This window comes from Idiotropiscis lumnitzeri, unplaced genomic scaffold (genome assembly GCF_059441095.1).
Source record: "Idiotropiscis lumnitzeri isolate Australia: NSW breed Sydney's pygmy pipehorse unplaced genomic scaffold, RoL_Ilum_1.0 HiC_scaffold_115, whole genome shotgun sequence".
Classification (NCBI taxonomy): domain Eukaryota; kingdom Metazoa; phylum Chordata; class Actinopteri; order Syngnathiformes; family Syngnathidae; genus Idiotropiscis; species Idiotropiscis lumnitzeri.
The window spans coordinates 355,069-363,522 of record NW_028283653.1 but is presented as its reverse complement, the minus strand read 5'-3'; positions in this window follow the sequence as shown (position 1 = coordinate 363,522).

The following is an 8,454-nucleotide window of genomic DNA, read 5'->3' as shown; positions in this document are numbered from 1 at the left end:
CTCATAAGGGAAATACTGGACAATCAAATTAATGACTGCCCAGGCTTCAGGATGTCTTTTTACACTATATAAAGGTGGAAATTTACATTGGAAACGTTTGGTTTAGCTGTTATAAAAGTTTGGTTTTTTAGTGCTGAAAATGCATTTTCAGCTCGCACTGTACACATTTGCTATGTGAGGCATTATCTCATAAGGGAAATACTGGACAATCAAATTAATGACTTCCCAGGCTTCAGGATGCCTTTTTACACTCTATAAATGTGGAAATTTACATTGGAAACGTTTGGTTTAGCTGTTAATGAAGTTTCGTTTTTTTAGTGCTGAAAATTCATTGTCTGCTGGCGCTGTACACTTTTTCTAAGTGTTGCAATATCTCATGAAGGAAATACTGGACAATCAAATTAATGACTTTCCAGGCTTCAGGATGCCTTTCTACACTATATAAAGGTGGAAATTTACATTTGAAACGTTTGGTTTAGCTGTTATAAAAGTTTGGTTTTTTAGTGCTGTAAATGCATTTTCAGCTCGCACTGTACACATTTGCTATGAGAGGCATTATCTCATAAGGGAAATATTGGACAATCAAATTAATGACTGCCCAGGCTTCAGGATGTCTTTTTACACTATATAAAGGTGGAAATTTACATTGGAAACGTTTGGTTTAGCTGTTATAAAAGTTTGGTTTTTTAGTGCTTAAAATGCATTTTCAGCTCGCACTGTACACATTTGCTATGTGAGGCATTATCTCATAAGGGAAATACTGGACAATCAAATTAATGACTGCCCAGGCTTCAGGATGTCTTTTTACACTATATAAAGGTGGAAATATACATTGGAAACGTTTAGTTTAGCTGTTAATGAAGTTTCGTTTTTTTAGTGCTGAAAATTCATTGTCTGCTGGCGCTGTACACTTTTTCTAAGTGTTGCAATATCTCATGAAGGAAATACTGGACAATCAAATTTATGACTTTCCAGGCTTCAGGATGCCTTTCTACACTATATAAAGGTGGAAATTTACATTGGAAACGTTTGGTTTAGCTGTTATAAAAGTTTGTTTTTTTAGTGCTGTAAATACATTTTCAGCTCGCGCTGTACACATTTGCTATGAGAGGCATTATCTCATAAGGGAAATATTGGACAATCAAATTAATGACTGCCCAGGCTTCAGGATGTCTTTTTACACTATATAAAGGTGGAAATTTACATTGGAAACGTTTGGTTTAGCTGTTATAAAAGTTTGGTTTTTTAGTGCTTAAAATGCATTTTCAGCTCGCACTGTACACATTTGCTATGTGAGGCATTATCTCATAAGGGAAATACTGGACAATCAAATTAATGACTTCCCAGGCTTCAGGATGCCTTTTTACACTCTATAAAGGTGGAAATTTACATTGGAAACGTTTGGTTTAGCTGTTATAAAAGTTTGTTTTTTTCGTGCTGTAAATGCATTTTCAGCTCGCGCTGTACACATTTGCAATGAGAGGCATTATCTCATAAGGGAAATATTGGACAATCAAATTAATGACTGCCCAGGCTTCAGGATGTCTTTTTACACTATATAAAGGTGGAAATTTACATTGGAAACGTTTAGTTTAGCTGTTAATGAAGTTTCGTTTTTTTTAGTGCTGAAAATTCATTGTCTGCTGGCGCTGTACACTTTTTCTAAGTGTTGCAATATCTCATGAAGGAAATACTGGACAATCAAATTAATGACTTTCCAGGCTTCAGGATGCCTTTCTACACTATATAAAGGTGGAAATTTACATTGGAAACGTTTGGTTTAGCTGTTATAAAAGTTTGGTTTTTTAGTGCTGTAAATGCATTTTCAGCTCGCGCTGTACACATTTGCTATGAGAGGCATTATCTCATAAGGGAAATATTGGACAATCAAATTAATGACTGCCCAGGCTTCAGGATGTCTTTTTACACTATATAAAGGTGGAAATTTACATTGGAAACGTTTGGTTTAGCTGTTATAAAAGTTTGGTTTTTTAGTGCTGTAAATGCATTTTCAGCTCGCGCTGTACACATTTGCTATGTGAGGCATTATCTCATAAGGGAAATACTGGACAATCAAATTAATGACTGCCCAGGCTTCAGGATGTCTTTTTACACTATATAAAGGTGGAAATTTACATTGGAAACGTTTGGTTTAGCTGTTATAAAAGTTTGTTTTTTTAGTGCTGAAAATGCATTTTCAGCTCGCACTGTACACATTTGCTATGTGAGGCATTATCTCATAAGGGAAATACTGGACAATCAAATTAATGACTTCGCAGGCTTCAGGATGCCTTTTTACACTCTATAAATGTGGAAATTTACATTGGAAACGTTTGGTTTAGCTGTTAATGAAGTTTCGTTTTTTTAGTGCTGAAAATTCATTGTCTGCTGGCGCTGTACACTTTTTCTAAGTGTTGCAATATCTCATGAAGGAAATACTGGACAATCAAATTTATGATTTTCCAGGCTTCAGGATGCCTTTCTACACTATATAAAGGTGGAAATTTACATTGGAAACGTTTGGTTTAGCTGTTATAAAAGTTTGTTTTTTTAGTGCTGTAAATACATTTTCAGCTCGCGCTGTACACATTTGCTATGAGAGGCATTATCTCATAAGGGAAATATTGGACAATCAAATTAATGACTGCCCAGGCTTCAGGATGTCTTTTTACACTATATAAAGGTGGAAATTTACATTGGAAACGTTTGGTTTAGCTGTTATAAAAGTTTGGTTTTTTAGTGCAGTAAATGCATTTTCAGCTCGCGCTGTACACATTTGCTATGAGAGGCATTATCTCATAAGGGAAATATTGGACAATCAAATTAATGACTGCCCAGGCTTCAGGATGTCTTTTTACACTATATAAAGGTGGAAATTTACATTGGAAACGTTTAGTTTAGCTGTTATTAAAGTTTGTTTTTTTAGTGCTGTAAATGCATTTTCAGCTCGCGCTGTACACATTTGCTATGTGAGGCATTATCTCATAAGGGAAATAATGGACAATCAAATTAATGACTGCCCAGGCTTCAGGATGTCTTTTTACACTATATAAAGGTGGAAATTTACATTGGAAACGTTTGGTTTAGCTGTTATAAAAGTTTGGTTTTTTAGTGCTGAAAATGCATTTTCAGCTCGCACTGTACACATTTGCTATGTGAGGCATTATCTCATAAGGGAAATACTGGACAATCAAATTAATGACTTCCCAGGCTTCAGGATGCCTTTTTACACTCTATAAATGTGGAAATTTACATTGGAAACGTTTGGTTTAGCTGTTAATGAAGTTTCGTTTTTTTAGTGCTGAAAATTCATTGTCTGCTGGCGCTGTACACTTTTTCTAAGTGTTGCAATATCTCATGAAGGAAATACTGGACAATCAAATTAATGACTTTCCAGGCTTCAGGATGCCTTTCTACACTATATAAAGGTGGAAATTTACATTTGAAACGTTTGGTTTAGCTGTTATAAAAGTTTGGTTTTTTAGTGCTGTAAATGCATTTTCAGCTCGCACTGTACACATTTGCTATGAGAGGCATTATCTCATAAGGGAAATATTGGACAATCAAATTAATGACTGCCCAGGCTTCAGGATGTCTTTTTACACTATATAAAGGTGGAAATTTACATTGGAAACGTTTGGTTTAGCTGTTATAAAAGTTTGGTTTTTTAGTGCTTAAAATGCATTTTCAGCTCGCACTGTACACATTTGCTATGTGAGGCATTATCTCATAAGGGAAATACTGGACAATCAAATTAATGACTGCCCAGGCTTCAGGATGTCTTTTTACACTATATAAAGGTGGAAATATACATTGGAAACGTTTAGTTTAGCTGTTAATGAAGTTTCGTTTTTTTAGTGCTGAAAATTCATTGTCTGCTGGCGCTGTACACTTTTTCTAAGTGTTGCAATATCTCATGAAGGAAATACTGGACAATCAAATTTATGACTTTCCAGGCTTCAGGATGCCTTTCTACACTATATAAAGGTGGAAATTTACATTGGAAACGTTTGGTTTAGCTGTTATAAAAGTTTGTTTTTTTAGTGCTGTAAATACATTTTCAGCTCGCGCTGTACACATTTGCTATGAGAGGCATTATCTCATAAGGGAAATATTGGACAATCAAATTAATGACTGCCCAGGCTTCAGGATGTCTTTTTACACTATATAAAGGTGGAAATTTACATTGGAAACGTTTGGTTTAGCTGTTATAAAAGTTTGGTTTTTTAGTGCTTAAAATGCATTTTCAGCTCGCACTGTACACATTTGCTATGTGAGGCATTATCTCATAAGGGAAATACTGGACAATCAAATTAATGACTTCCCAGGCTTCAGGATGCCTTTTTACACTCTATAAAGGTGGAAATTTACATTGGAAACGTTTGGTTTAGCTGTTATAAAAGTTTGTTTTTTTCGTGCTGTAAATGCATTTTCAGCTCGCGCTGTACACATTTGCAATGAGAGGCATTATCTCATAAGGGAAATATTGGACAATCAAATTAATGACTGCCCAGGCTTCAGGATGTCTTTTTACACTATATAAAGGTGGAAATTTACATTGGAAACGTTTAGTTTAGCTGTTAATGAAGTTTCGTTTTTTTTAGTGCTGAAAATTCATTGTCTGCTGGCGCTGTACACTTTTTCTAAGTGTTGCAATATCTCATGAAGGAAATACTGGACAATCAAATTAATGACTTTCCAGGCTTCAGGATGCCTTTCTACACTATATAAAGGTGGAAATTTACATTGGAAACGTTTGGTTTAGCTGTTATAAAAGTTTGGTTTTTTAGTGCTGTAAATGCATTTTCAGCTCGCGCTGTACACATTTGCTATGAGAGGCATTATCTCATAAGGGAAATATTGGACAATCAAATTAATGACTGCCCAGGCTTCAGGATGTCTTTTTACACTATATAAAGGTGGAAATTTACATTGGAAACGTTTGGTTTAGCTGTTATAAAAGTTTGGTTTTTTAGTGCTGTAAATGCATTTCCAGCTCGCGCTGTACACATTTGCTATGTGAGGCATTATCTCATAAGGGAAATACTGGACAATCAAATTAATGACTGCCCAGGCTTCAGGATGTCTTTTTACACTATATAAAGGTGGAAATTTACATTGGAAACGTTTGGTTTAGCTGTTATAAAAGTTTGTTTTTTTAGTGCTGAAAATGCATTTTCAGCTCGCACTGTACACATTTGCTATGTGAGGCATTATCTCATAAGGGAAATACTGGACAATCAAATTAATGACTTCGCAGGCTTCAGGATGCCTTTTTACACTCTATAAATGTGGAAATTTACATTGGAAACGTTTGGTTTAGCTGTTAATGAAGTTTCGTTTTTTTAGTGCTGAAAATTCATTGTCTGCTGGCGCTGTACACTTTTTCTAAGTGTTGCAATATCTCATGAAGGAAATACTGGACAATCAAATTAATGACTTTCCAGGCTTCAGGATGCCTTTCTACACTATATAAAGGTGGAAAATTTACATTGGAAACGTTTGGTTTAGCTGTTATAAAAGTTTGGTTTTTTAGTGCTGTAAATGCATTTTCAGCTCGCGCTGTACACATTCGCTATGAGAGGCATTATCTCATAAGGGAAATATTGGACAATCAAATTAATGACTGCCCAGGCTTCAGGATGTCTTTTTACACTATATAAAGGTGGAAATTTACATTGGAAACGTTTGGTTTAGCTGTTATAAAAGTTTGGTTTTTTAGTGCTGTAAATGCATTTTCAGCTCGCGCTGTACACATTTTCTATGAGAGGCATTATCTCATAAGGGAAATATTGGACAATCAAATTAATGACTGCCCAGGCTTCAGGATATCTTTTTACTCTATATAAAGGTGGAAATTTACATTGGAAACGTTTAGTTTAGCTGTTAATGAAGTTTCGTTTTTTTAGTGCTGAAAATTCATTGTCTGCTGGCGCTGTACACTTTTTCTAAGTGTTGCAATATCTCATGAAGGAAATACTGGACAATCAAATTAATGACTTTCCAGGCTTCAGGATGCCTTTCTACACTATATAAAGGTGGAAATTTACTTTTGAAACGTTTGGTTTAGCTGTTATAAAAGTTTGGTTTTTTAGTGCTGTAAATGCATTTTCAGCTCGCGCTGTACACATTTGCTATGAGAGGCATTATCTCATAAGGGAAATATTGGACAATCAAATTAATGACTGCCCAGGCTTCAGGATGTCTTTTTACACTATATAAAGGTGGAAATTTACATTGGAAACGTTTGGTTTAGCTGTTATAAAAGTTTGGTTTTTTAGTGCTTAAAATGCATTTTCAGCTCGCACTGTACACATTTGCTATGTGAGGCATTATCTCATAAGGGAAATACTGGACAATCAAATTAATGACTTCCCAGGCTTCAGGATGCCTTTTTACACTCTATAAAGGTGGAAATTTACATTGGAAACGTTTGGTTTAGCTGTTATAAAAGTTTGTTTTTTTCGTGCTGTAAATGCATTTTCAGCTCGCGCTGTACACATTTGCAATGAGAGGCATTATCTCATAAGGGAAATATTGGACAATCAAATTAATGACTGCCCAGGCTTCAGGATGTCTTTTTACACTATATAAAGGTGGAAATTTACATTGGAAACGTTTAGTTTAGCTTTTAATGAACTTTCGTTTTTTTAGTGCTGAAAATTCATTGTCTGCTGGCGCTGTACACTTTTTCTAAGTGTTGCAATATCTCATGAAGGAAATACTGGACAATCAAATTAATAACTTTCCAGGCCTCAGGATGTCTTTTTACACTATATAAAGGTGGAAATTTACATTGGAAACGTTTGGTTTAGCTGTTATAAAAGTTTGGTTTTTTAGTGCTGTAAATGCATTTTCAGCTCGCGCTGTACACATTTGCTATGAGAGGCATTATCTCATAAGGGAAATATTGGACAATCAAATTAATGGCTGCCTAGGCTTCAGGATGTCTTTTTAAACTATATAAAGGTGGAAATTTACATTGGAAACTTTTAGTTTAGCTGTTAATGAAGTTTCGTTTTTTTAGTGCTGAAAATTCATTGTCTGCTGGCGCTGTACACTTTTTCTAAGTGTTGCAATATCTCATGAAGGAAATACTGGACAATCAAATTAATGACTTCCCAGGCTTCAGGATGCCTTTCTACACTATATAAAGGTGGAAATATACATTGGAAACTTTTAGTTTAGCTGTTAATGAAGTTTCGTTTTTTTAGTGCTGAAAATTCATTGTCTGCTGGCGCTGTACACTTTTTCTAAGTGTTGCAATATCTCATGAAGGAAATACTGGACAATCAAATTAATGACTGCCCAGGCTTCAGGATGTCTTTTTACACTATATAAGGGTGGAAATTTACATTGGAAACGTTTGGTTTAGCTGTTATAAAAGTTTGGTTTTTTAGTGCTGAAAATGCATTTTCAGCTCGCACTGTACACATTTGCTATGTGAGGCATTATCTCATAAGGGAAATACTGGACAATCAAATTAATGACTTTCCAGGCTTCAGGATGCCTTTCTACACTATATAAAGGTGGAAATGTACATTGGAAACGTTTGGTTTAGCTGTTATAAAAGTTTGGTTTTTTAGTGCTGTAAATGCATTTTCAGCTCGCGCTGTACACATTTACTATGAGAGGCATTATCTCATAAGGGAAATATTGGACAATCAAATTAATGACTGCCCAGGCTTCAGGATGTCTTTTTACACTATATAAAGGTGGAAATATACATTTGAAACGTTTAGTTTAGCTGTTAATGAAGTTTCGTTTTTTTAGTGCTGAAAATTCATTGTCTGCTGGCGCTGTACACTTTTTCTAAGTGTTGCAATATCTCATGAAGGAAATACTGGACAATCAAATTAATGACTTTCCAGGCTTCAGGATGCCTTTCTACACTATATAAAGGTAGAAATCTACATTGGAAACGTTTGGTTTAGCTGTTATAAAAGTTTGGTTTTTTAGTGCAGTAAATGCATTTTCAGCTCGCGCTGTACACATTTGCTATGAGAGGCATTATCTCATAAGGGAAATATTGGACAATCAAATTAATGACTGCCCAGGCTTCAGAATGTCTTTTTACACTATATAAAGGTGGAAATTTACATTGGAAACGTTTAGTTTAGCTGTTATTAAAGTTTGTTTTTTTAGTGCTGTAAATGCATTTTCAGCTCGCGCTGTACACATTTGCTATGTGAGGCATTATCTCATAAGGGAAATACTGGACAATCAAATTAATGACTGCCCAGGCTTCAGGATGTCTTTTTACACTATATAAAGGTGGAAATTTACATTGGAAACGTTTGGTTTAGCTGTTATAAAAGTTTGGTTTTTTAGTGCTGAAAATGCATTTTCAGCTCGCACTGTACACATTTGCTATGTGAGGCATTATCTCATAAGGGAAATACTGGACAATCAAATTAATGACTTCCCAGGCTTCAGGATGCCTTTTTACACTCT